The 25,426-nt window shown below is 43.7% G+C and overlaps 1 protein-coding gene across 1 annotated transcript in view; it reads right to left on the bottom strand.

Moving 5' to 3' along the window:
• The window catches only part of LOC124798538 (inactive dipeptidyl peptidase 10), a 1,422,769-nt gene that overhangs the window by 1,053,590 nt on the left and 343,753 nt on the right, over positions 1 to 25,426 (bottom strand). The window contains exon 2 of the mRNA XM_047261988.1: positions 21,421 to 21,448. The gene's annotated coding sequence lies outside the window, so the exon portion shown is untranslated. The remainder of the gene's footprint in view (positions 1 to 21,420; positions 21,449 to 25,426) is intronic.

Raw genomic sequence — 25,426 nt, 5'->3', positions numbered from 1 at the left:
GCACAGTAGTCTTGAAAACCGCATCTGTAAAGGAGGGGTTCAAAGTCGAGAGTTGTCATTCAGTTTCATGTGGCGGAAAACCAGAGTATCGCAGATGTTCGTAGAAGCTTGCGAAATGTCTACAGAGGCTTGGCAGTGAACAAAAGCGCTGTCAGTCGAGTCGTTTGGCGAAGCGTATGCCAGGATCGCGACAAGGTCGCGCAAACTTGCCCGATCGTCGGCATGTCGGCCGGCTGCACACAGCTGCGACTCCTGAATTGGTCGAACGTGCGGACACTCTCGTTCGAGGTGAGACTGACGGATCACAACAAAACACCTCTTTGGACAACTGGACGTCTCTGCTGGTAGTGCTGACACACTCGCCTATTAGTATCTCCGCAGCTCGTGGTCTAGTGATTCAAGAATCAGTGGAGTTTCAACATTTCCCTGTTAGTAAATCATGATTTAAAAGACCTGATTAAAGAAGCTTGGGCAATATGCCTGCGTGATCGTAATAGATATGCCACTGCTATCGACTGATGGGGCGAAGCGAAAGTTTAGGAAGGCTTTTATTCAATACAGCGCTCAGAGTGCAAGAGAAATGAAAAGCACTATAGAATATTACTATTCCGTTTAGATAGATCTATATGATCAGGTCTCACCAGGTTCCTCACTTCTGATAGCAGACATTAAAAACGTCAAAGCCAAGTTACTTAATATCAAGAGAAATGAAATGGAAGTGTTGAAAATAAAAGCAGAAGACGAAACTACTTCCCTGCATCTTTTAGTGAAGCATACGAACGGAAGGAGGACTTTTATTGATAAAATTCGAACAAAACCGATACGATTCTCAGAACCCAGCAGGATATCATCGACGATATTTATCGATATTATTGCAAGCTATATTCTGTAAATCAAAGTCGTGTTGCATCCGTGGAAGAATACCTTGACACCCTAGCCCCACAGCTGACAGAAGATGACAACGAAAATTTTCTCGAGGTAGTCAGTGAAGAAGACGTGTATGAGACTCTGTGCACCTCACCACAAAAATAATCCCCACGACCGGATGGTCTGCCAGCAGAGTCTTACATCCGTTACTGGCGAATAGTGGATGCGAAAATCACGGACATTGCAAATGAGGTTATTGAGGGTTAAATGGTTCCGACTGAGTTTAAGGAGAGTAAAATTGTTCTTGCGCCAAAAAATAATGGAAACAAAGATTAGAATAACTTTCGTCCGATTTCACTGCTGAATTCTGATTATAAATTAATAGCTAGAATAATAAACAAGAGAATCTCATGCCTTATAGATAAAATTATTAGAAAACATCAGAAGTGCGCGCAAGGCAGAAACATTTTTCAAAATGTATCAGAATTCAGGAATATCATTCCGATAACTTCTGTGAAAAACATAGAGTGTGCTTTATTTTCTTTAGGTTTTTATAAGGCCTTCGATGTAGCAAAACATGAGTATCTTTTACAGACGTTGAAGAAAATAGGTTTGAACGATAGGATCATACAGCTGATAAAAAACGTAGCAACTGGAATAGCTGCAAAAATAGCGGAGAATAATCAACAATCTAGGTCGATACAAGTAAAACGAGATGTTCCTCAAGGAAGTCCTCTGTCCATGTCGCTCTTCGCCATTTCACTGGAACCTTTCCTCCGACATGTCCATGCTGGATTAAAAGGCTTAACATTATCAGGAAATAAAAGAGTTATAAGGGCCTATGTGGACGATATAGGGGTCATTATAAGTAATAACGAAGAGGTAACCACGCTAGAAACAGTGATTGATACGTACTGTGCAGCATCTGGAGCCAATGAAAAAAAAGTAAGACGTTAAATTTCAAAGGTTTTGATTATATCGAAGTCGAGTGGGTAAAGTCAGTCCGACAACATAAAACGCTTGGTATCACCCTGACAGCATGCCCCATGAAAATGACGGCTCTAAATTGGAAAGTTGCAGCAGATAAAGTGGAAGGAGCCAGTATAGAGAATTTAACTCGATATAGAAACCAAGTTCAAAGAAAAAAGTATATCAACTCATGCATCCTTGCTAAAGGTTATTATACTGTCCAGCTGTTTCGATAACCGAGAATGATAGCGACGCGAATAATGTCAAAAATCACTAACTTTTTGTGGAAAGGTAAAGTGTTGAGAGTACCGGCTAAAGTAGCCACTTTAGATTCTAAAAATGGTGGACTAAGATTGAATGATATAATTGATAAAGCCTCTGCACTTTTTATCGAAAGGTAAGTTAATTTAATAAGAGACTCGCGAGAAAGCTTAATCAGCCAACTTTTCAAGATCATTAAACCTCGAAGCCCGCTTCCCCCGATTGACGTGCAAAATATCAACATTCGTTTGCAGCATGTAAGGGTTTTCTATGTTGAGTTTAGTTATGTAAGTGCCGAAATCAGACAGTAACGACACTTAACATCAAGAGCCATAATGCGGAAAGAAAGAAAAGCGAAGGAAGGAACAAAATTAAACGATAGTTTCCAAACATTGACTGGACTGAGATTTGGAAAAACATTAGTTCTAATGTGCTCACGTCTAATATAAAAACGGCATGGTACAAGACAGTTAACAACATAGTTAGCACCAATGAAAGACTGTACGCAATCGGACCCTGTGAAACATATTTATGTCAACAATGCCATCTAGGTGACACAATAATTCATAGATACACATGAATACTTGCAAGTGGATCCGAGAGAAAATATCACTGATGACAAGGACATCCGCTGAGAGTATATCGCTGTCATTGATACACAGCCCTGAAGCACGCTATTTCCCAGAGGCAAAAAATAACGCTGTGTACTGCTGCTGGTAAATTTTGTTAATTATATCATTGAAAAACTTGGATCTGATAGCATCACAGAGTTCGAGGTACACATGATGTGTGAATATCACAAAATTAGAAGATATTCGAATCACAACAAAAAGTTCGGTAATATGTTAAAAATTATATTTGAAAGAATGGGCACTGGTTAATATACAAAAAGAAGTCTGTATTGACAGTGATATTTTGTATTTACCTTAACGATATTTTTTAAATTCTTTCTGTAAATTTTTGATGTGTGATTTTTCTACTTCAGAAAGTAGTTTTTGAAATTTTATAAGCTAATGTACAGGATCTATATGACAGTCAGATTGTGTGTCTAATATTGTCAAAACAAAACATTAAAGCCGAATTATTGGTTTATAGTATAATTATGAATACTGACAGTTTTTATGGAAATGTCTTTATCGATTGGTTAAAACCAAACGCTAGTATCTGCTATAATGTAATATGCAATGGCTGTCAAATTGCCCTGTTCAAGGCGGGCGGTGTGACTGAGCGGTTCTAGGGGCTTCAGTCCGGAACCGCGTTGCTGCTACGGTAGCAGGTTTGAATCCTGCCTCGGGCATGGATGTGTGTTATGTCCTTAGGTTAGTTAGGTTTAAGTAGATCTAAGTCTAGAGGACTGACGACCTCAGACGTTAAGTTCCATAGTGCTTAAAGCCATTTGCCCTGTTCACTTTTGCACTGTGATGTGTAAGTCAGTTTTCTAGTGCAAGATCTGTTATATGGGTCTGATTACTTCAGATAATTAATATTCCATTAATGTCCATAAAGTATAGTTGGAAGGCTAGTCAGCTTTATAACAACTCATTTCCCGCATTCTCAAGTATTTCAGAGAATGTCTAATTTGATTATTAAATTGTTTTTATGATCGATGGGCATAAATCTTCCATATTCTGTGTAAGTTTTTCTGACTTCCATACAATTGTGTGAAATGCTCATAGCTAGTCTTGACTGAGCTGAGATCAGTTTCTTCCCTTAACCTGTCTCTCACAGATACTATTTCCTTCTGTACATTAGTATATTAAAAACTATCCCAAAAACTTGCTGATATCCTTCAGAAAGCGCTATTTATGCTTCTGTAATGATTGGAGCACGTGTAATTCAAAGTGCAGTTTATTATCTATTCATGTTTGAAGGAGTTTGAATGTCCTTAAAAAATGTTCGTGATGTTCAAATTAATTCTTTCTGATGATTTACTCAGTAACACAATCTTCTGTTGCATTTGTTTAACATCACATAATCGCAATGATCAAACTGTTTTTGATTAATTCATTTCACGTATAACATGTGTGCGTGGTTAGTACATGTACTTGGTATGTATTTCGAATGTGTAACATTGTTCCTTAAATAAATGTTTAGCAAAAAAAAAAAATGGTGGCTAGTGTTGCTGCCTCTGGATTACGGGATCACGGGTTCGATTCCCGGTGGAGTTGGGGTTTTTCTCTACCCGGGTTGCTTGTGTTGTCATTATCATTTCATCGTCATCATCGTCATCCGGCAGTGGGTAGATTGCACTGTGTAAAAAAAAATGGACTGTGTACAAATTGGAACTTTGTATGGGCCCTGATGAACGCGCAGTTGAGCGCTCTACAAAACCAAAATTCGTCAAACATCATCTCCCATTAGTTGGGGTACTCAAAGGTGTGTGGTCGCTGGGTTCCTCGCCACCAAACAGAGGACCCTAAAGGACAACGAAGGACGGTCTGTGTGGGAATCCTTGCGCGTTGCCAGGCTAATCGTGACAATTTTTTTTCGAACATCGTTACGGGCGATGAAAAATGTGTTGATCACCTCTCCTCCGAAGAAAAAATTAGATGCCGCATCCTCGACCTGTAAAATCATGGTGATGGTCTTCTGGGAGACTGAATGGCTTATTAGGTTTGATGTCCTCCTCCAGAGTGCAACCATCAACTCTGAAGTGTATTGTGCTACCCTCTGTGAATCTAAGGAACGACTTCAGCGTGTTCGTCGTCAAAAAATTTCAAACAAAATTCTCCTTCTCCATGACTACGCAAGCTCTCAGGCATGTCTGTGCACCAGAGAGGAGCTCACGAAACTCCACTGGACTGTTCTTCCTCATCCACCCTACAGCTCGGATCTCGCAGACTTCCGCCTGGTTGGCCCGGTGAAGAATGTCGTTCACGGGACGCAGTACGTGGATGACGGGGAAGTTACTGAGGCAGAAACACGTTGGCTCCGACGACGATCTGTTGGTTGCTACCATGCTGGCATACAGGACTTCCCAGTAAGGTGGCGTAAGGCCGTCGCCATGAACGGAGACTGTGCTGATAAATACGGGTTTGTAGCCAAAAGAGTGGGCAACAATATAACGTATTGGAATCATGAACAGAATCAACATTATTCCAGAACAAAATTGTTGCACTGCATTTTGAATGCCCCTCGTAACTGCCTTTATCTTTCGGGCTGGAAGTGATGCGACCAGGTTTTATCACCTACAACGATTCTTGACAGTGAAGCCTCTCCATCGGCCTCAAACTGCTCTAACAGTTCAGTAGAAACAGCTTTTCTTTGATTCTTGTGGCCTGCTGTAAGCATTCGTGGCGCCTATCCTGAACACACGTTTGAAGATCCTAAGTCCCCATCATTGGCCACACACCTCCAGTGCTCACCGATAGCTACAGAGCCAGATGTAGAATTGTGATGCACCACTCTTCACGAGTACTGGCATCTGCGCGATTCATTATTTTGTCAGCGGTGGCTGTGACAAGAGGTACCGAACATGAACGGTAATGATCAGTTTCTGCACTTAGTGAAGCTCTAACTCTCTTCACCCATCACCAAACAGCATTCCTACAAAGTGCATCATTACCAGCCACTGATCACAAATGTTCATAAATGTTCATTTCGGGCTGCTATTCTGCAAACAAGTACTCAATAATAGCACGTTGCTTGTAAGTGCCTTACGTAGACGCCATTCCGATTGTTCACTGTGTCTCTGCTACTTGACGAAATTTTTCAAACCTTCTCAGACGTGTAGAATAAACATCAAACTTGTATTACCAAAAAGGTCATTTTTTGGAGTACAGCGTTTTCACATGCTACTGAATTTTTAAATTGAGTAGTAAAATTTTGTTTTCATGTTTACAACACTATATTTATTACTTTTCATGTAGATTGTCTTTCTGATTATTTCATGAATCTTTGTTGGTATATTTCAGGAACTGAAGTATCGTGCAGCGGTTTACAAAGGAGGAACGTGTTATCTCTGTGAAAACGCATTACAGAACCGGCGAGTGCTATGGAGAGACTGTTTGTAGACTTCGCGTGATCTTCAGACATACTAATGCTCCTACAGCATCAACAGCTCTGCGGTTGATACAGAAATTCGAGAGAACCGGGTCCGTTGCAACCATTAAACCGCCAGCACGAAACCGTGTGGTTCGTACGGAACGAAACATACTTTTTAATTTGATGCATTTTTGACTTAATTACTGCATTTTTTAAATTCCGTTATATGAAAGACCCTGTACATTAACACCATGTAAAAAATTTTGGGCATGATTTTTCCATTGACGGACTATTGTAGTAATAATGTACAATCCCGCTGAAGCGTCAGTTATGTGGGGAATGTGCTCTGCGTCTACCTTACGCCTCTTCTGATTTTGTTGCCCTGCTTGTAACGATGGACGAATTATCTGAATAATTTGGGGTGTTAGTGCTGACCCGTAGCAGCAGGCAGCACGCGCTCTATTTTGTTCGAGGATCAGTGATCTTCGGGACGTACTGAGCGGCAATAACTGTCAGCCGTAGCCGCAGCTCCTTACTGTTTCGTAATTTTTCTATTACCCCAAGCGTACGTTGTTGGCGACAAAGCTTTCAAAGAAGCACGTAGTGACGTACAAACGACTTCCCTCTCTTCGTTTCAAAGTGCAAAAGAAATTTAAATGTTGTATAGGTAAAAGTACTGAATGCAGTTCCTTAGCTTTGATATTTTTCGCTTAAGAATCGTATTGAAGAATACTGTTGGCTACGATAACGGGTGAGGATGCCTTTCAAGGAATAGGCAATTCCATATGTCTGTATTTCTAGGTTTCCGAAAAGCAGTTGCCGCAGTACTCCACTGCGAACTGCTAACGATTGTACGAGGTTCGAATCCTGCGTCGGGAATGGATATGTGCGATGTCCTTAGGTTAGTTAGGTTTAAGTAGTTCAAAGTTCTAGGGGACTGATGACCTTAGAAGTTAAGTCAGATAGTGCTCAGAGCCATTTGAACCATTTTTGAACGATTGTACGAGCATGTGAAATAAGTTTACAATTATGTGAGTAGCTCGAAGACTTCTTAAGTAATAGAACGCAGTATGTTGTCCTTGGCAGCTGGTTTTCATGAGAGACAAGAGTATCGTCAGCATCACGCCAAGGCCGCGCGGGGTAGCTACGCGGTCTCAGGCGCCTTGCCACAGTTCGCACGGCTCCCTCCGTCGGAGGTTCGAGTCCTCCCTCGGGCATGTGTGTGTGTTTTGTCCTTAGCGTAAGTTAGTTTAAGTTACGTTAAGCAGTGTGTAAACTTAGGGACCGATGACCTCAGCAGTTTTGTACCATAGGAAGTGTAATGGGACCGCTGTTGTTCTGTATACACATAAATTATATTGAGGACAACCTGCGGTTGTGTGCTGATGACACTGCGGTGTAGGAGCAGGTGTCGAAGATGAGTGACTGTAGGAACATGTAAGACGACAGACAAAATTTCTAGTTGGTGTGATAAGTGGCATCTGGCTTTGAATGCAGAAAAATATAAGTTAATACGGATGAGTAGGAAAAACAAACCCGTAATGTTCGGATACAGCGTTAGTAGTGTCCTGCTTGACACATTCGTGTCCTTTAAAGACCTGGACGTTACGATGCAACGTGATATGAAATGGAACGAGGAAATGAGGATTATGGTGGGGTAGGCGAATGGTCGACTTACGCCTATTGGGAGAATTTCAGGAAAGTGTGGTTCATCTGTAAAGGAGACTGCATATGTGACATTAGTGTGACCTATTCATGAGTACTGCTCGAGTGTTTGAGATCAATACCAGGTCGAATTATTAGAAGACCTCGAATCAATTCAGAGGCCGGCTGCTAGATTTGTTACCGTTAGTTCTGAACAACAAACAAGTCCTATGGAGAGGGTTCGGGAAGGCGACCTTCTTTTCCGGGTACACTACTGAGAAAATTTAGAGAACTGGCACTTGAAGCTGATTGCAGAACGATTCTAGTGCTGTCAACTTACTTTTCGTGCAGTTAGCACGACGATAAATTAGGAGAAGTTAGGACTCATTCGGAGGCATACAGATCATCGTTTTTACTCGACGAGTGGAACAGGAAATGAAACGACTAGGAGCGCTGCAGGGAAATGTGCACCATGCACGGTGCGGTGGCATTCGTAGTGTGTATGTTGATGTACAGGCAGGTACTTCACAAGTCAGAAAGTCAAGTTAGGCTTGATTCCATATGGCGAGTGAATAGAAGTACAACGATTGTAAATGGTTCTGCAGGCTTAAGAAATGACAAGTACCAATTTTCATTGGCACACACTCACATGCACACGTCATTTAATCTGCTTTGTGTACGTGGTAAGATACGAAGATACTTCTGTCAGCACATGACGTGAATGGCGCAGCTTTTTACCGGTACTTGAGCCGCTGGACGAGTTCTCCAGAAGATGTCCACACGGAGCGGATCCACATAAACCTTCTGTGTTCGCTTGTATTGTGTATCTCAGGCCAAGGGACGCCATCTCTTCACTTGATCAGATTAATCAACTTTTGTGTTTATACAACGTATGCATGTCCACATTATAATGTCTTACAGACATGCACGCTTCTCTGAAGGAACAGACACTCTTCTGGCGACTACAGCTAGGATAAATCTACAGGTGACAAGATATGTACATAGACAGATGGCGGCAATATCGCGTACACACGGTATAGAAGGGCAGTGCATTGTCGAAGCTGTCATCTATACTCAGGTGATTCATGTTAAAATATGTCCGACGTGATTATGACTGCCAGGCGGGAATTAGCAGACTTTGAATTCGGAATAGTATTTGGAGCTAGACACATGAGACATTCGATTTCGGATTTCGTTACTGAGTTCAATATTCCGAGATACACAGAGTCAAGAGTGTGTCGAGAGTTCCAATTTTCAGGCATTACTGCTGACCACAGACAACGCGGTAGCCGACGCCCTTCTCTTAAAGACCAAGAGCAGCGGTGCCTGCGTAGAATTGACAGTGCTAACAGACAAGCAACACTGCGTGAAACAACCGCAGAGATCAATGTGGGACGTACGGCGAACGTATCCATTAGGACAGTGCGGCGATATTTGGCGTTAATGGGGCTGTGGCAGCAGATGACCGACGCGAGTGCATTGGCTAATAGCACGACGTCGCCTGCAGTGCCTCTCCTGGGCTTGTAACCATATTAGTTGGACCCTAGACGACTGGAAAATCGGGGCTTGGTCAGATGAACCCCGATTGCAGTTGGTAAGAGCTGACGGTAGGTTTCGAGTATGGCCAGACCCGACGAAGCCGTGGGCCCTAATAGTAACAAAGCACGATGCAAGCTGGTGGTGGCTCCGTAGTGTGCGGGATGAGGTTACATGCAATGGACTGAGTCCTCTGTTCCAACTGAACCGATCATTCACTGGAAATGGTTATGTTCGGATACCTGAAGACGATTTGCAGCCGTTCACGGACTTCATGTGCCCAAAAAATCATGTAATTTTTGTAGATGACAGTGCACTGGGGTGCGGCTCCCACCGTCAGAGGTTCGAGTCCTTCCTCGGGCATGCGTGTGTGTGTGTGTTGTCCAGAGTGTAGTGTTGGCAGAAGAACCAACAATGTTTTTCTAGAGGAGGTGCTCTGGACTAGGATGTATGCCTTGGGCATTGAGTACGTGTCCCAGATATGGTAAATCACGAGCAAAAAACACACATTTGTCCTTTCGCAAGCGAAGACCATTTTGTCGCAAGACCTGAAATAATGTTCTGAGAGTGGCTAAATGTTCTTCTTCTGTCTTTCCGGACATCACAATATCGTCCAGATAGTTTGCTGCAGTAGGGACCGACGCACAAACAGTTTGCAGATATTGCTGAAACAATGCAGGGGCGGATGCACACCCGAATGGCAGTCTTTTGAATCGGTACAAACCAAGATGCGTGTTAACCACAAAAACTCGCTGGGATTCTTCGTCCACCGGTATTTGCAAGTACGCATCTGCTAGGTCCAACTTCGAAAAATATTTACCCGGGCACAGTTTGTCAAAAAGATCTTCCGGGCGGGGTAAAGGAAAAGTTGCAATCACTAGTTGTGGATTCACTGTAGCTTTGAAATCCACACAAAGTCTCAATTTTCCGGAAGGTTTTGGCAAAATTACTAAGGGTGATGCCCAGAGAGAAACCTGCACACGTTCAATCACACCTTGTGATTCCAAATCGTGGAAGGTTCTTGCGACCTCATCACGCAATGCGTGGGGAACATTGCGCGCTCTCAAAAATTTCGGTTGCGCGTTTACTTTCAGTTCCAAATGTGCTTTATAGTTCTTAGCGCAACCGAGGCCCGGTGCAAAAACGACTGCAAATTCTTCACATAGACGAGAAACACTGGCGGAAGGCACAGTCTGGTTCACTGATAGGACCTGATTTACTACAGACAAGTTAAACAACTGAAATAAATCTAAACCAAACAAGTTCACTGCAGAAGAAGAATGAAGGACGTAAAATGACACAAGTTTTGTTTGTCCCTTGTATGTGGCAAGAAGGCTGCACTGTCCTAACACAGGGATATTCTGACCTGAATAACTATTTAACGTAACATTTGCGGCACGCAACGGAGGTGTGCCCAGTTGTTTGTACGTGTCTTTATTGATCAATGAAACTGCAGCTCCGGTATCGAGCTGGAATAGGATCACGTTGCCATGAATGTCCAAGTCTACAAAAAGTTTATTGTCCTGCTGACGACAAGAGCGACTGTCTCGTGCAATTTGAACTGACACTGGGACAGAAGCACTTGCGACTTGACGGGATTTCCGTCGATGTCGACGCACACTATTTGTGGGACGAACAGAGTCACTGTTAGAGAGAGTGGCACTGGGCGGAGTGGAATTAACTACATGAATTTCCATGGGCGAAGGTTCACGAGCCTGAGTATTCTTGGTTCGATACCGATTCCGGCGTGAAGCAAAGGGCCTGGAATGGTTGATTGTGTCCGATCGGAGCTTTTTCTGGCAAACACTCTGAACACGTCCTTCTTTATTACAGAAAAAGCAAATAGCAAGGCGCCGTATTCAATTGATAATTAATATTATGAAGTATGTACCGTAACGAGAGATGTTCTACAATTGTGGATTAAAGTTAAGTATTATATCAACCGTGCGGGGAAGGAATGTGGTGTCACCGCCAGACACCACACTTGCTAGGTGGTAGCCTTTAAATCGGCCGCGGTCCATTAGTATACGTCGGACCCGCGTGTCGCCACTGTCAGTGATAGCAGACCGAGCGCCACCACACGGCAGGTCTAGAGAGACGTATTGGCACTCGCCCCAGTTGTACAGCCGACGTTCATAGCAATGGTTCACTGACAAATACGCTCTCATTTGCCGAGACGATAGTTAGCATAGCCTTCAGCTACATTTGCTACGACCTAGCAAGTGTGGTGTCTGGCGGTGACACCACACATAGTGTAAATTAGTTTAAGTTAGATTAAGTAGTGTTTAGGCTTAGGGACCGATGACCTGTGCACTCTGGTCCCATAAGACCTTACCACAAACTTCCAAGTGCACCAGGTCACCGGGCCACAGGTTTTCTCGATTGGTTTGAGGAACACTGTGGACAATGCGAGCGAAAGATCTGGTCACTCAGATCGCCGAAATAAATCCCATCGAATATTTATGAGACACAATCGAGAGGTCAGCTCTTGCTGACGGCTATAGCTATTTATAGCTATAGGGGCTGCTTGGGTCAATATTTCTGCATGGGACTTACAACGATTTGTTGACTACGTGCCCCATCGAGTTACTGCACTACGCCGGGCAAAAAGAGGTCCGACACGATATTAGGAGGTATCCTATGATTTATGTCAGCTTAGTGTTTTGCGAAAGGAATTCACTCACGGTAAGTCCCGGTCCGGCCAAAATTTTCATGTGTCAGGAACAGCTGACTTCGGTCCAGATTCGCAAAATGCGAACCAGTTCCATAATAAAAAAATTGCTCTAAGCACTATGGGACTTAATCATCTGAGGTCATCTGTCTCCTAGACTTATAACTACTTAAACCTAACTAACCTAAGGACATCACACGCTTCCAGACCCGATGCAGGATTAGAACCTGCGACCGTAACACCAGTGCCGTGTCATAATGCTCAGGTAAAGTTGCCAAGTTTTAGCAGACTGAAATTAACCTATGGAAACGTAACACGACTTATGTAGAACGGTGCTCACGCCGTAGCACACGCCGTACGTGGGGAATCGCGTGGGAGGCGCACAGTGGCCCCGCAGTGGGCGGCTGTGATTGATGAGCTCCTATTGGCCAGAGCCGGCAGCGGCGCTCACACACGGCCGCGAGTAATGAGCACCCGCCGAGGCGATTTATGATCCGGCCATTCGTTTTCCAAATGCGGCCAACTTGCCGCTCTGTTTACCGACCGTTCAGCTGTTGTGCTGTTTCAGGAGTGTTCCACCGAGGCTGTAACAGCTGCCCTTGCTTCTGATCTTGCTACTTCTCCGTCTCTCGCACCGACTTTTGTCTTCCGTGAAGTTACAATTAATGAACTTGTATACCACAGATATTCCCAAACCACCACCCACCACCACCTACCTCCTGCAATATTCTGATGACACCGCCTGCCTAGCCACTGAAAAGTAACAGCTAGGATCTTTCGCCGCTGCTTTAAAGTTCATTACCACCAGATTCTTGGTCACATGCGACGAACTGAAATGATAATAACATGTCAACAGTAATCCTAAGTATAGCCAGATATAGACAATATACGTAATACTGCATTTTGGCAATTCTCATGACGAATTAAACCTGTACAATCTATTCCTTCTCCTCAAGTAGACACTGTAATTGGTAGAAATTTTTGAAATCATGCTGCTTACCTAGAATCGCTAAAATATGATGACGATCTTTGTAATTTAACACTTATTTTAAATCGAATACTTTTTATAGCTCAAAAACTGAATTAAATTAAAATATGAGTGTCACTACGTAACTGCAAAGCATTTTCCTATCACTGTGAAATGTAATTACTGTTATTAAAAGGAAGGATAATTGTACATATGTAAATAAACTGCTTAACAGTACAGACTGTTTTTTCTAACTACCCTTATTACTGAAATGAAGAACAATTTCCTTGAAGCTGCGAAACATGCTAAGAAGGAATTACATTCGATATTTTTCATGTAACCCCCTAAAATGCAATTTTTATTATTATATTTAAATATCTGACTATTGTAATTGTGAATGAGATTGTTCTGTAACGAGATGAATTTACTGCCAATGATATTTTATTTTACGATTTCTACTATGTTATTTTCTGTTCAGATATAAATCAAATTTCATTGCACTTCATTAACTTTCTCGTTTTAACAATGACCGACTTTGTAGCTAAATTTCTATCAGACCGATGAGGGACCACTGTTGTGTGGCAGTTTTGCATGAACGTGGACACTGTGCCGCTCTGATTTGTAAATATGCGAATGATTCTTCAAGGCATACACTGTGCCCGTTTACCTCAGATGTACTACTGCTTGCTCGTTATCTGGATGACTTCAAGATGAAAATAAATTACCTCGAATTCAATGTATGCGTTGCACAAATTAATGTGAAAAATTTGCTCACAGCGGTCATTTGTTGTTATACCCGGATTTGGGCGCTGTTTTCTGCAGCAACAGGAGCGAATCATCATTTCTTCGACGCAGATTTCTCAGGTTAAGTACATGTTCAACGAATTCATTCAGCGCTTCACTTTCTGCTTGTACTAATCTTTAAGTAAGTAACTTCAAGAATTGTTACAGCATTATATGAGATTAAGTCAGTAACTTTATAAAGTTAGATGGATTAATTGACTTTCAAGTATTTGATCCAAGCCAGTTTCAGTTTCTTTAAAGACGGTGGGGACATTATTATTATTATCATCATCATTTTGTTACGGAAACTTTACACTATCCACAACAAATCTCTGATGCCTCCTTCCACCTCATCTCGAATATCCTGGTCGAGTGGCGCAATCCGTGAACACTTCAAGCAAATCCACAGAAAAGCCAACCAACGATCTTTGGTTGCACTATTCGGCGTTTCCATACATCAGATTTGCATCTCTCCATCTGTAACCAACTGCAATACACTACCCAGTGCCTACTGATCAGCATTTACGGTACCCAGCAGCGCCATTAGAACTGTATACCTTTATCCCACAGTCATGCTTTGCTGATCACAGCTTGCCCGAATTTCAACCAACTTCCAGTACCCAACCATGAAATCTGTCCCTAGATAAACACATCTTTCCATCCCTAGCCACAATGCTCCATTTGATACATCCTTCAAATTTCCACCCTCCCCATTCCTCAATTTCATTTCGTTGCTTCCTGTGGTTTCACAGGGCCCCATAGCTATACTCATCTATCCATTTTCATCATGATCATTTTCATCCACCAACAACATCACGGCAATACCATTTACGTTGTCATCGAGGAATGTAAAATAATATAATAAGTTTCAAAATCATAGGAATTGTCCACCAACGTGTCTGTTTTAAAACATAATTTACCGTCCTCTTTCTCTTTTTTATGTATTGTCATCCGCAACGAACTCCTCCTGAAAAACCCTCGTATCAAATTTGGTCGCATGCAAACGTTACACCCTTTGGTAGAGACATTCGTACCAGGTGACATCAATCTCCACATTGTTTCCCATCCTCTGTTGTGATAAAAGACGTTGACCCTGAAATTACGAGTACAGCAGAGAAGGCAAAGTATAATCTAAGTTTCCAACACTACCAACCACATCTGGATCTTTACAGAATTATCATCAACCTTCGATCATTTAATCGCCAATGTATCACTGATATATTTCCTCAAACACAAAGTTGAATGAAACTTCCCGGCAGATTAAAACTGTGTGCCGGACCGAGACTCGAACTCGGGACCTATGCCTTTCGCGGGCAAGTGCTCTACCAACTGAGCTACCCAAGCACGATTCACGCCTCGTCCTCACAGCTTTACTTCTGCCAGTATCTCGTCTCCTACCTTCCAAACTTTACAGAAGCTCTCCTGTGAACCCTGCAGAACAAGCACTCCTGAAAGAAAGGATATTGCGGAGACATGGCTTAGCCACAGCCTGGGGAAGTTTCCAGAATGAGATTTTCACTCTGCAGCGGAGTGTGCGCTGATATGAAACTTCCTGGCAGATTAAAACTGTGTGCCGGACCAAGAAGTTGGTAGAGCACTTGCCCGCGAAAGGCAATTGTCCCGAGTTCGAGTCTCGGTCCGGCACACAGTTTTAATCTGCCAGGAAGTTTCATATCAGCGCACACTCCACTGCAGAGTGAAAATCTCATTCTGGAAACAAAGTTGAATCTTCAGAGATCCGACCCCAATCATAGAAATGCCAAAAACGCCTCTTAAGTAACGTTCACTAGAATAGAGACTCTAATAACCCACCCACTTTCCCCTACCTGTCTAAATCCAACAATTTTGTCAAAGAATCACGAAACCCCACCTCACCTACCTACAATTTGTCACCTGTAACCAAACCTATGCTACTAAACCCACACTTCCCAAATCAAAACTCACAATTCCCGTCAAACCTGCTGACACAAGTCACTCAAAAACTGTTCCCACCTTTCCCCACCTTTGAATGCAACCATTTCCTCAAACAATCACAAAGCCTCACCTCATCTATCTACATGTGTCACTTGTAACCTGACCCATTCTACTAAACTCTCAGCTCACAGTTGCCATCAAACCTACTGACATACCTCTTCTTCCAAACAACTCACTCGGCCATCCCCCACTGCTAAAGATATAAGAATCCTCACCATTGTCATTCAAAGTATCCTTCCTCTTCAAAGGTCACACACACTCTAACATATATCTGCTGCTGCCCGTTTGGCATGTCACCGCTTTACACAGGCCATCCACTCCCGAAATCAAATTCATTTTGTTTTTAACCAGCTCGACATTTTATTTTGAAACCTCTCAAAGCCATACAAACCTCTCCCCTGACTTTACAATACTGTGCGACAACAGTATAACAGACAACTTCCTTTTTCACAATATCCGTTCCTTATCAGCAAACATACCTTTATGCGTGTCTATCTTCTCGAAGCACATGACCAACATCAATGAAATCTTCCCCCAGTTCTATCACAGTATCCGAATTCCATCATATACAGGGTGTTACAAAAAGGTACGGCCAAACTTTCAGGAAACATTCCTCACACACAAAGAAAGAAAATATTCTATGTGGACATGTGTCCGGAAACGCTTACTTTCCATGTTAGAGCTCATTTTATTACTTCTCTTCAAATCACATTAATCATGAAATGGAAACACACAGCAACAGAACGTACCAGCGTGACTTCAAACACTTTGTTACACGAAATGTTCAAAATGTCCTCCGTTATCAAGGATACATGCATTCACCCTCCGTCGCATGGAATCCCTGATGCGCTGAGGCAGCCCTGGAGAATGGCGTATTGTATCACAGCCGTCCACAATACGAGCACTAAGCGTCTCTACATTTGGTACCGGGGTTGCGTAGACAAGAGCTTTCAAATGCCGCCATAAATGAAAGTCAAGAGGGTTGAGGCCAGGAGAGCGTGGAGGCCATGGGTCCGCCTCTACCAATCCATCGGTCACCGAATCTGTTGTTCAGAAGCGTACGAACGCTTCGACTGAAATGTACAGGAGCTCCATCGTGCATGAACCACATGTTGTGTCGTACTTGTAAAGGCACATGTTCTACCAGCACAGGTAGAGTATCCCTTAGGAAATCATGATAACGTGCTCCATTGAGCGTAGGTGGAAGAACATGGGGCCCAATCAAGACATCACCAACAATGCCTGCCCAAAAGTTCACAGAAAATCTGTGTTGATGACGTGATTGCACAATTGCGTGCGGATTCTCGTCAGCGCACACATGCTGATTGTGAAAATTTACAATTTGATCACGTTGGAATGAAGCCTCATCCGTAAAGAGAACATTTCCACTCAAATGAGGATTGACACATTGTTGGATGAACCATTCGCAGAAGTGTACCCGTGGAGGCCAATCAGCTGCTGATAGTGCCTGCACACGCTGTACATGGTACGGAAACAGCTGGTTCTCCCGTATCACTTTCCATACAGTGACGTGGTCAACGTTACCTTGTACAACAGCAACTTCTCTGACGCTGACATTAGGGTTATCGTCAACTGCACGAAGAATTGCGTCGTCCATTGCAGGTGTCCTCGTCGTTTCAGGTCTTCCCCAGTCGCGAGTCATAGGCTCGAATGTTCCGTGCTCCCTAAGACGCCGATCAATTGCGTCGAACGCCTTCCTGTCGGGACAGCTTCGTTCTGGACATCTGCCTCGATACAAGCGTGCCGCGCCACGGCTATTGCCCCCTGCTAATCCATACATCAAATGGGCATCTGCCAACTCCGCATTTGTAAACATTGCACTGACTGCAAAACCACGTTCGTGATGAACACTAACCTGTTGATGCTACGTACTGATGTGCTTGATGCTAGTACTGTAGAGCAATGTGTCGCATGTCAACACAAGCACCGAAGTCAACATTACCTTCCTTCAATTGGGCCAACTGGCGGTGAATCGAGGAAGTACAGTACATACTGACGAAACTAAAATGAGGTTTAACATGGAAATTAAGCGTTTCCGGACACATGTCCACATAACATCTTTTCTTTATTTGTGTGTGAGGAATGTTCCCTGAAAGTTTGGCCGTGCCTTTTTGTAACACCCTGTATACTGTATCAGACTGACAATCCACTTCCGATGCCGCATGTTGGGGTTGCTGCTGACCAACAGAACAATACCCATTTTCAGTCCCGAAACGTCTGTACAATACTCATACGAAGGACCTCAGCCTCACGTTATTCTTCGAAAGCCTATCACTTAAATTATTGCCGCACACCTAGACATCCACAAACGACCCGCCAGAGAGCTCCAGCAGCTGTATAATGGTGCTTTTCAAGGTGATATTGTACCTATCCCAAAGCATACCAGTACTCAGCGAACATCAGCCCGATGTTATCCTAAAACTCTCATCTTGCTTCGACACTTTACTTTGAAAGTCCTTGATACTGCTCGATGTGATCACAGACCCAACTTACTCACTACCTCGGTAGAACACCTCATACCGACACATCAACCCTGAACACTAATCTGAAACTTACACTATCAGACGACATGGTAGGATGTCATAGAATTAGAAAAGTACACAACCTGAAAACAAATTTTTCATTAATTGATTTCAACAATGACTACATTTCTATGGCGTACGCTAATCGGCCAGAACATTACTATCCCCACCATGCTGTCGATGTAAACCTGTCCAGGTGGTAGTAGTGTTACCTGGCGAGGAATGACTGCTAGTCAGACACAAGTATGTTGCAGGCAACATCAGTAAGCGTGCTGCCTGTGTGTGGAATAGCGATGGCGTACGATCTATCTGAGTTTGACCGAGGGCAGATTGGGATGGCCCAGAGGCACGGCACGGGCATTTGGAAAACTGCACGACTTGTTGGATGTCAGAGGAGTACTGTGTGGAGTGTGTTCAACATTTGGCGAAACCAAGGTGAAACCACGTGGAGACGTCTTGAGGTGGGGTGACCACCCGTCAACATATACTCCTGGAAATGGAAAAAAGAACACATTGACACCGGTGTGTCAGACCCACCATACTTGCTCCGGACACTGCGAGAGGGCTGTACAAGCAATGATCACACGCACGGCACAGCGGACACACCAGGAACCGCGGTGTTGGCCGTCGAATGGCGCTAGCTGCGCAGCATTTGTGCACCGCCGCCGTCAGTGTCAGCCAGTTTGCCGTGGCACACGGAGCTCCATCGCAGTCTTTAACACTGGTAGCATGCCGCGACAGCGTGGACGTGAACCGTATGTGCAGTTGACGGACTTTGAGCGAGGGCGTATAGTGGGCATGCGGGAGGCCGGGTGGACGTACCGCCGAATTGCTCAACACGTGGGGCGTGAGGTCTCCACAGTACATCGATGTTGTCGCCAGTGGTCGGCGGAAGGTGCACGTGCCCGTCGACCTGGGACCGGACCGCAGCGACGCACGGATGCACGCCAAGACCGTAGGATCCTACGCAGTGCCATAGGGGACCGCACCGCCACTTCCCAGCAAATTAGGGACACTGTTGCTCCTGGGGTATCGGCGAGGACCATTCGCAACCGTCTCCATGAAGCTGGGCTACGGTCCCGCACACCGTTAGGCCGTTTTCCGCTCACGCCCCAACATCGTGCAGCCCGCCTCCAGTGGTGTCGCGACAGGCGTGAATTGAGGGACGAATGGAGACGTGTCGTCTTCAGCGATGAGAGTCGCTTCTGCCTTTGTGCCAATGATGGTCGTATGCGTGTTTGGCGCCGTGCAGGTGAGTGCCACAAGCAGGACTGCATACGACCGAGGCACACAGGGAGAACACCCGGCATCATGGTGTGGGGAGCGATCTCCTACACTGGCCGTACACCACTGGTGATCGTCGAGGGGACACTGAATAGTGCACGGTACATCCAAACCGTCATCGAACCCATCGTTCTACCATTCCTAGACCGGCAAGGGAACTTGCTGTTCCAACAGGACAATGCACGTCCGCATGTATCCCGTGCCACCCAACGTGCTCTAGAAGGTGTAAGTCAACTACCCTGGCCAGCAAGATCTCCGGATCTGTCCCCATTGAGCATGTTTGGGACTGGATGAAGCGTCGTCTCACGCGGTCTGCACGTCCAGCACGAACGCTGGTCCAACTGAGGCGCCAGGTGGAAATGGCAAGGCAAGCCGTTCCACAGGACTACATCCAGCATCTCTACGATCGTCTCCATGGGAGAATAGCAGCCTGCATTGCTGCGAAAGGTGGATATACACTGTACTAGTGCCGACATTGTGCATGCTCTGTTGCCTGTGTCTATGTGCCTGTGGTTCTGTCAGTGTGATCATGTGATGTATCTGACCCCAGGAATGTGTCAATAAAGTTTCCCCTTCCTGGGACAATGAATTCACGGTGTTCTTATTTCAATTTCCAGGAGTGTAGATGTCAGACATCGTAGACTGGGCAGACTGGTAAAACAGGACAGGCGACGAACTGTGCTAGAACTAACATCAGACTTTAATACTGGGCGGAGTACAAGTGTGTCTGAATACACAGTGCACGGAACACTCGTAACGACGGGGCCTCCACAGCTGACGACCAATGCGTGTGCCAACGTCAGCATCACGACATCTGTAACTACGACTGAAATGGGCACGTGACCATCGGCACTGGAATTTTGCGCAGTGCCAGAGCGTTGCATGACGTGATGAATCCAGATACTTTCTTCATCATGCCGATGAGAGGTCGAGAATCTGTCGTCCTCCAGGGAACAGCTCGTTGACACCTGTACTGCGGGATGGAGACAAGGTTGCGGCGGCTCCATTATGCTCTGGGGAGCATTCACGTGGGCATTCGTGGGTTCAGTAGAGCTCGCACATGGCCCCATGACACCCAAGGAATATCGTGCACTGGGTGCAGACCATGTACACTCCTTTATGACGACCATGTTTCCCGACGGCAGTGGCATTTGTCAACAAGAGAATGCGCCATTTTACTAGGTCAGAAGTGTGATTGAGTGGTTCGAGGAACATCGTAGTTCCATTTTCTGTGTTGGCCTCCTCAGTTAGCCAGATCTGAAACCGACAGAACGTCTGCGATGTGATTAAATGTGGTATCAGAGCTCATCGTCACCATCCAGGGAATGTACGGGAATGAGGTGACTTGCAAGTGCAGGTGCGGTGCGAAGTCCCTCCAGCGGCTTACCAAGGCCTCGCTGTTTCCGTGGCACGCAGCGTCGTCGCTGTTTTCCTTGCCAAAGGTGGACGTACCGGCTGTTAGGCACGTGGTCATAACGCTCTGGCGGATCAGTGCATTACGAATCTTCCCACATTCCTCGATATTATAAAAGGATTTCTGTACAACGACTGCCTCTTACAAACCTTCCACGATGTTACAACTGCATAAAATAAGAGAGATAAACATTGAAAGAATCGACTCTTAGCCAAAAGATGGTACTAAGTAAATTAGGCGTTGAATTAATGATGGAAATTATCCACGAAAATGAGGTCAGATCTTGGTTACGGACATCGTAGAGAACTTCAATAGAGACACACTGGAAAATCGCAAATAGACTTACTGGGAGTACAGTCAGATGGACTGATTACCACAGTCAACATGAGACAAAAGAAGCTGGGATTAGCGTGCAGACTGATAGAAATTCATGATATCAAGAAATGTGTAGGGTTCTAAAAATAAATTAACTATTACACAACGTAGTTAATGTAGAATAACAATGTGGAAGTGGACAACATACCTTAAACAAAAGAGGTGAACGGGAAGACCTGTAAAAGACAAAGGAAAATATTCAGTAAAATTTATGAAGTACAAAGGAATCGACAAACAGATAGTGCAAATATGCATAAATGAAGTTAAAACAGAATTAAAAAGTGGGTCTACGCTCTTGGCAGCAGCCTTTTGTAATTAAATATATTTTATACACTACTAACATTAACCAGACAATGAGTTTAGGAAGCTCTTTGTAGATTTATATTTAATTATCGTACAGTAAGACGGAAAGGATGAAAAATACTAAACGCCAGGTAGATAACACAAGTTTTATTAATTTGCAAGTTAATGAAAAAACCGTAGGCTGAGAAGAATACAAGGAACAAAATTTGAACATCATTATAAAATACACTGTGTCGGTTTAGACCTCATGCGGCTATTATTTAAGTGGTTAGTCTTCATGACAAGCTTCCTACCAAGCACTTGTGCACTGAAAAATGTTTAGATCTATTTTTCCTAACTCTTGGTAATGGTTGCTGCGCATTGACCTAACATTCATCCGACACCATTTCATCCCAAAGACGAGGTCGAGGACGGGGTACTGAGATATTACATTCAGCAAACCCGCCTTCGGACAACGATCTCGTTGAAGCAGACCCTCTTTATCGGACAGAAATACTATCGTCCTGATTCCAATTAGGTTCGATTCCATATTGTTTCTACTCAGTTGGAATCGCGTAGCTGTCTGAATTGTTTTCATAGACTCGTTTGTTTGGTACCACCACCAACCACAACTAATTGCCGTAGCCAAAGTGACAGAAACTGACTCCTTACTTCAAAACAGAGAACCGCTGTCGTTACAACACATTAGGCTGGAGACATCAACCCACCTCTGTAGCCGAAGTAGCTGACGCGCTCCTTTGCGGTGTCTCTCAACTCGTTGGCAACCACTTCGATTCCAGGTGATGGAAGAAAATTTAATCGCCGTTATTTGGCCGGAAAGAGGAGGAACGGGGTTGGTATGAATTTTTTGGTCACCAGACTTAGCACCAAAACCCTGGATGGAATTAGTAGCTCCTCCACAGTCTCTCATGAGCTGATGGTACGACACACTATTAATGGTAACCCGTCAGTTGCCTGGGGATGTTACGCCTGATGGTCCCATTGATGCTAAAGCGTTCATCAGTAGTCTGTACTTCCCAGTCTCGGTACCATTCCAAAACGCAGTCGTTTTTGTTAGTAGCCTGTGATTATTCAACATCTGATAGCCGCGCGGAGTGACCGCGTGGTTTGAGGCGCCATGTCACGGACTGCGAGGCCTCTGCCGCCGTAATTTTGAGTCTTCCCTCGGGCATGGGTGTGTGCGCTGTTCTTAGCATGAGTTAGTTGAAGTTAGTTTAAGTAGTGTGTAAGTCTAGGGACCGATGAACTCAGCAGTTTGGTCCCTTAGGCTCTTAGCACTATGGGACTTAGCATCTGAGGTCATCAGTCCCCTAGAACTACTTAAACCTAACTAACCTAGGATATCACACACATCCAAGGCCTTTGTAACTGGTACAGAGAATAGCAACAAATCATTTACAGGCCCGCCGAACGTATGTCTGTGCGCCAAGTTATACTAACATCCGACCGTTTGTTCTGGATGCTTCACATTTTTTTGTGCATTTGACGGTAGTGGCTTACTCTATTTACTGCCGGCGATTGTGTCATGGAAAAATACAGTGTGCTTACAATAAATTTTTATGGCTACATGCCACTCTTCGCATCAGATTATTATCATCGTCAGGTGAGCCTACATTTCGTAAGAATTTCCGGACGGTGAGAGCTCACCCTCTACGAATGAATTGTCCCCAAATATTCTTAAAGACGACCGGTTAGATTTCTTTCATTCACCATTACGAACGGGTACAAAATGTAATGCAGTCTGAAAACAGCAAGAAGAAACCCTACAAAAGTTATGTAAAGAAGCAGATAGACTTGTGATCACGTCTCTTTGTAGGTAGAATTTAGCAAATAATTTTGAATCAGATGAATACGAGTGTAATTTCCGTTAACACCCACAATACTATCAGGTTCTGAATTGAATGTCTGGAAAGGAATTTGCACAATATCCTTGAAAAACAATTTTCTTGTAAACAAAGAATATTTCTTCGGTTTTTATATTCAATTGTTTATCGTTTTAATAATGCAATACACGAAGAAAATTTTTATGCACATCTAATGTCATTTACATTTAGAGTACAGTGTTTGTGATTCTCAAGAATAATGCCAAAAAGACTATAGCATTCATTCCTGATGAATTACAGATCCATACAGAATTCCAGAAACACGTCTACGACCATATTTACGTACTTGGTAGAAAATCTATCACCAAGGAAATACGCTACGCTAATATGGACATGGGACACTATTCGGAATACTTGAACACCTTGCGTCAACAACTACAAGGCGTAACGCTATTCCCGTAATAGATACAAACATTCAAGGGTTGCACTGAAAATTGCAAGACAGATACAAAAAAGTAGCAGAAGAATGAATAGAATTAAATAAAGAAAATAATAGTAGCGCCAGAAGGACAAAAGTAAGTGTAGAATGATACGCATAATCCACAGAATGTAGGAAAAGGGTTACCTGTTGTTGTTCGTGGCTTATTCTATAGCGGTAGTGTTGGCCAGCGAGTCAGCCAGTACTAAAAATGTGTTTTGTTTTTAGCACATTAGACGAGAAATGCTTAGCAAAGTGGGCTATACTGAATGATGTTTGCGAGATGGGAGTGCACAACATTGCGCCTATCACAGAGGAAAAACTGATGCTTACAGTGGGTACTGTGCGAAACATTTCACATTGCTCGATAAGACGCCGTCATCAAATTCTCTAAAAACCGATAAACCTTTGTCGCTGAAAAAAAAGTAAGGTCTTGTTCCACTCACATTAAGCTACAACACACACTAAAAATGTGCTGGCTAATGCAGGAATAGAAAATACGAAAATGAGACAGGAAGGAGATCATTCGTAGAAGCAGAGAAGGGAAATGAAACTGAAGGTTCAAATGGCTCTGAGCACTATGCGACTTTACTTCTGAGGTCATCAGTCGCCTAGAACTTAGAACTAATTAAACCTAAATAACCTAAGGACATCACACACATCCATGCCCGAGGCAGGATTCGAACCTGCGACCGTAGCGGTCATGCGGTTCCAGACTGAAGCGCCCTTAACCGCACGGCCACACCGGCCGGCAGGAAATGAAACTGTCTTTGCTAGCGATTGTACGTTTACAACGCATAAAGCTGAGAAATATGTTGGTATTGCAGACACACAAAGCTCTTGAAGGATAAAACAATACATTTTTTGTTTTAGTATACGTCGGGAAGTTTTGTTAACAACGCTTTCGCTGCTTCCACTGCGTTAAAAATTTGTTATTTCTCATTCTCTGGTATATCATGCTAGCCATTCATATTGTTTTCCAAGTTTACAATTTCCTATTTCCATTTCAACAACAGTGCGGTTCAGTGTTGTCTCACTCTAAGGTACACAGTTCGCGCCTTTGGACTACTGTAGAACAATTTTTGTGCAAAAAATTATTCCTTGTATTGTCAGTGCGCTGGGCACAACTGGTATCTAATAAGGAAACTAACTGGAACAGAGTGCAGTCACTCATTTTTAAATGGTCACATATCAACAGGGGCTAGTTTCAAGAAACACGCGTAAATATGTTTAAAAAGCAAATTGTTGGTACCAGAACAACTACACTTTTTACTTTACTAGTGAGAGTCTCACAACATATAGTGCAAGCAAATTAGTTTCTTCACATTGAGGGGAAAGAAGACGGTAAGCTACATATTCTGATAAGACCCATTTAGCAATGACTTCTGAAATCTCAAGTGTACCAGGCAATGACTGCATCCCAGGCCCGATGGCTAAACCTCTTTTCTTATATTATCGCTGTTTTTAATTGAAAAGAAATTGATATTTTGTATGATAATCGCCGGAATTATGCCAATCCTGAAAAAGCCTGAGAAGGTTTTCGAATGTAT

Source organism: Schistocerca piceifrons, chromosome 5 (assembly GCF_021461385.2).
Source record: "Schistocerca piceifrons isolate TAMUIC-IGC-003096 chromosome 5, iqSchPice1.1, whole genome shotgun sequence".
Taxonomy (NCBI): Eukaryota; Metazoa; Arthropoda; class Insecta; order Orthoptera; family Acrididae; genus Schistocerca; species Schistocerca piceifrons.
The sequence above is the reverse complement of the archived record's forward strand: the minus strand, read 5'-3'. Positions and strand labels throughout refer to the sequence as shown.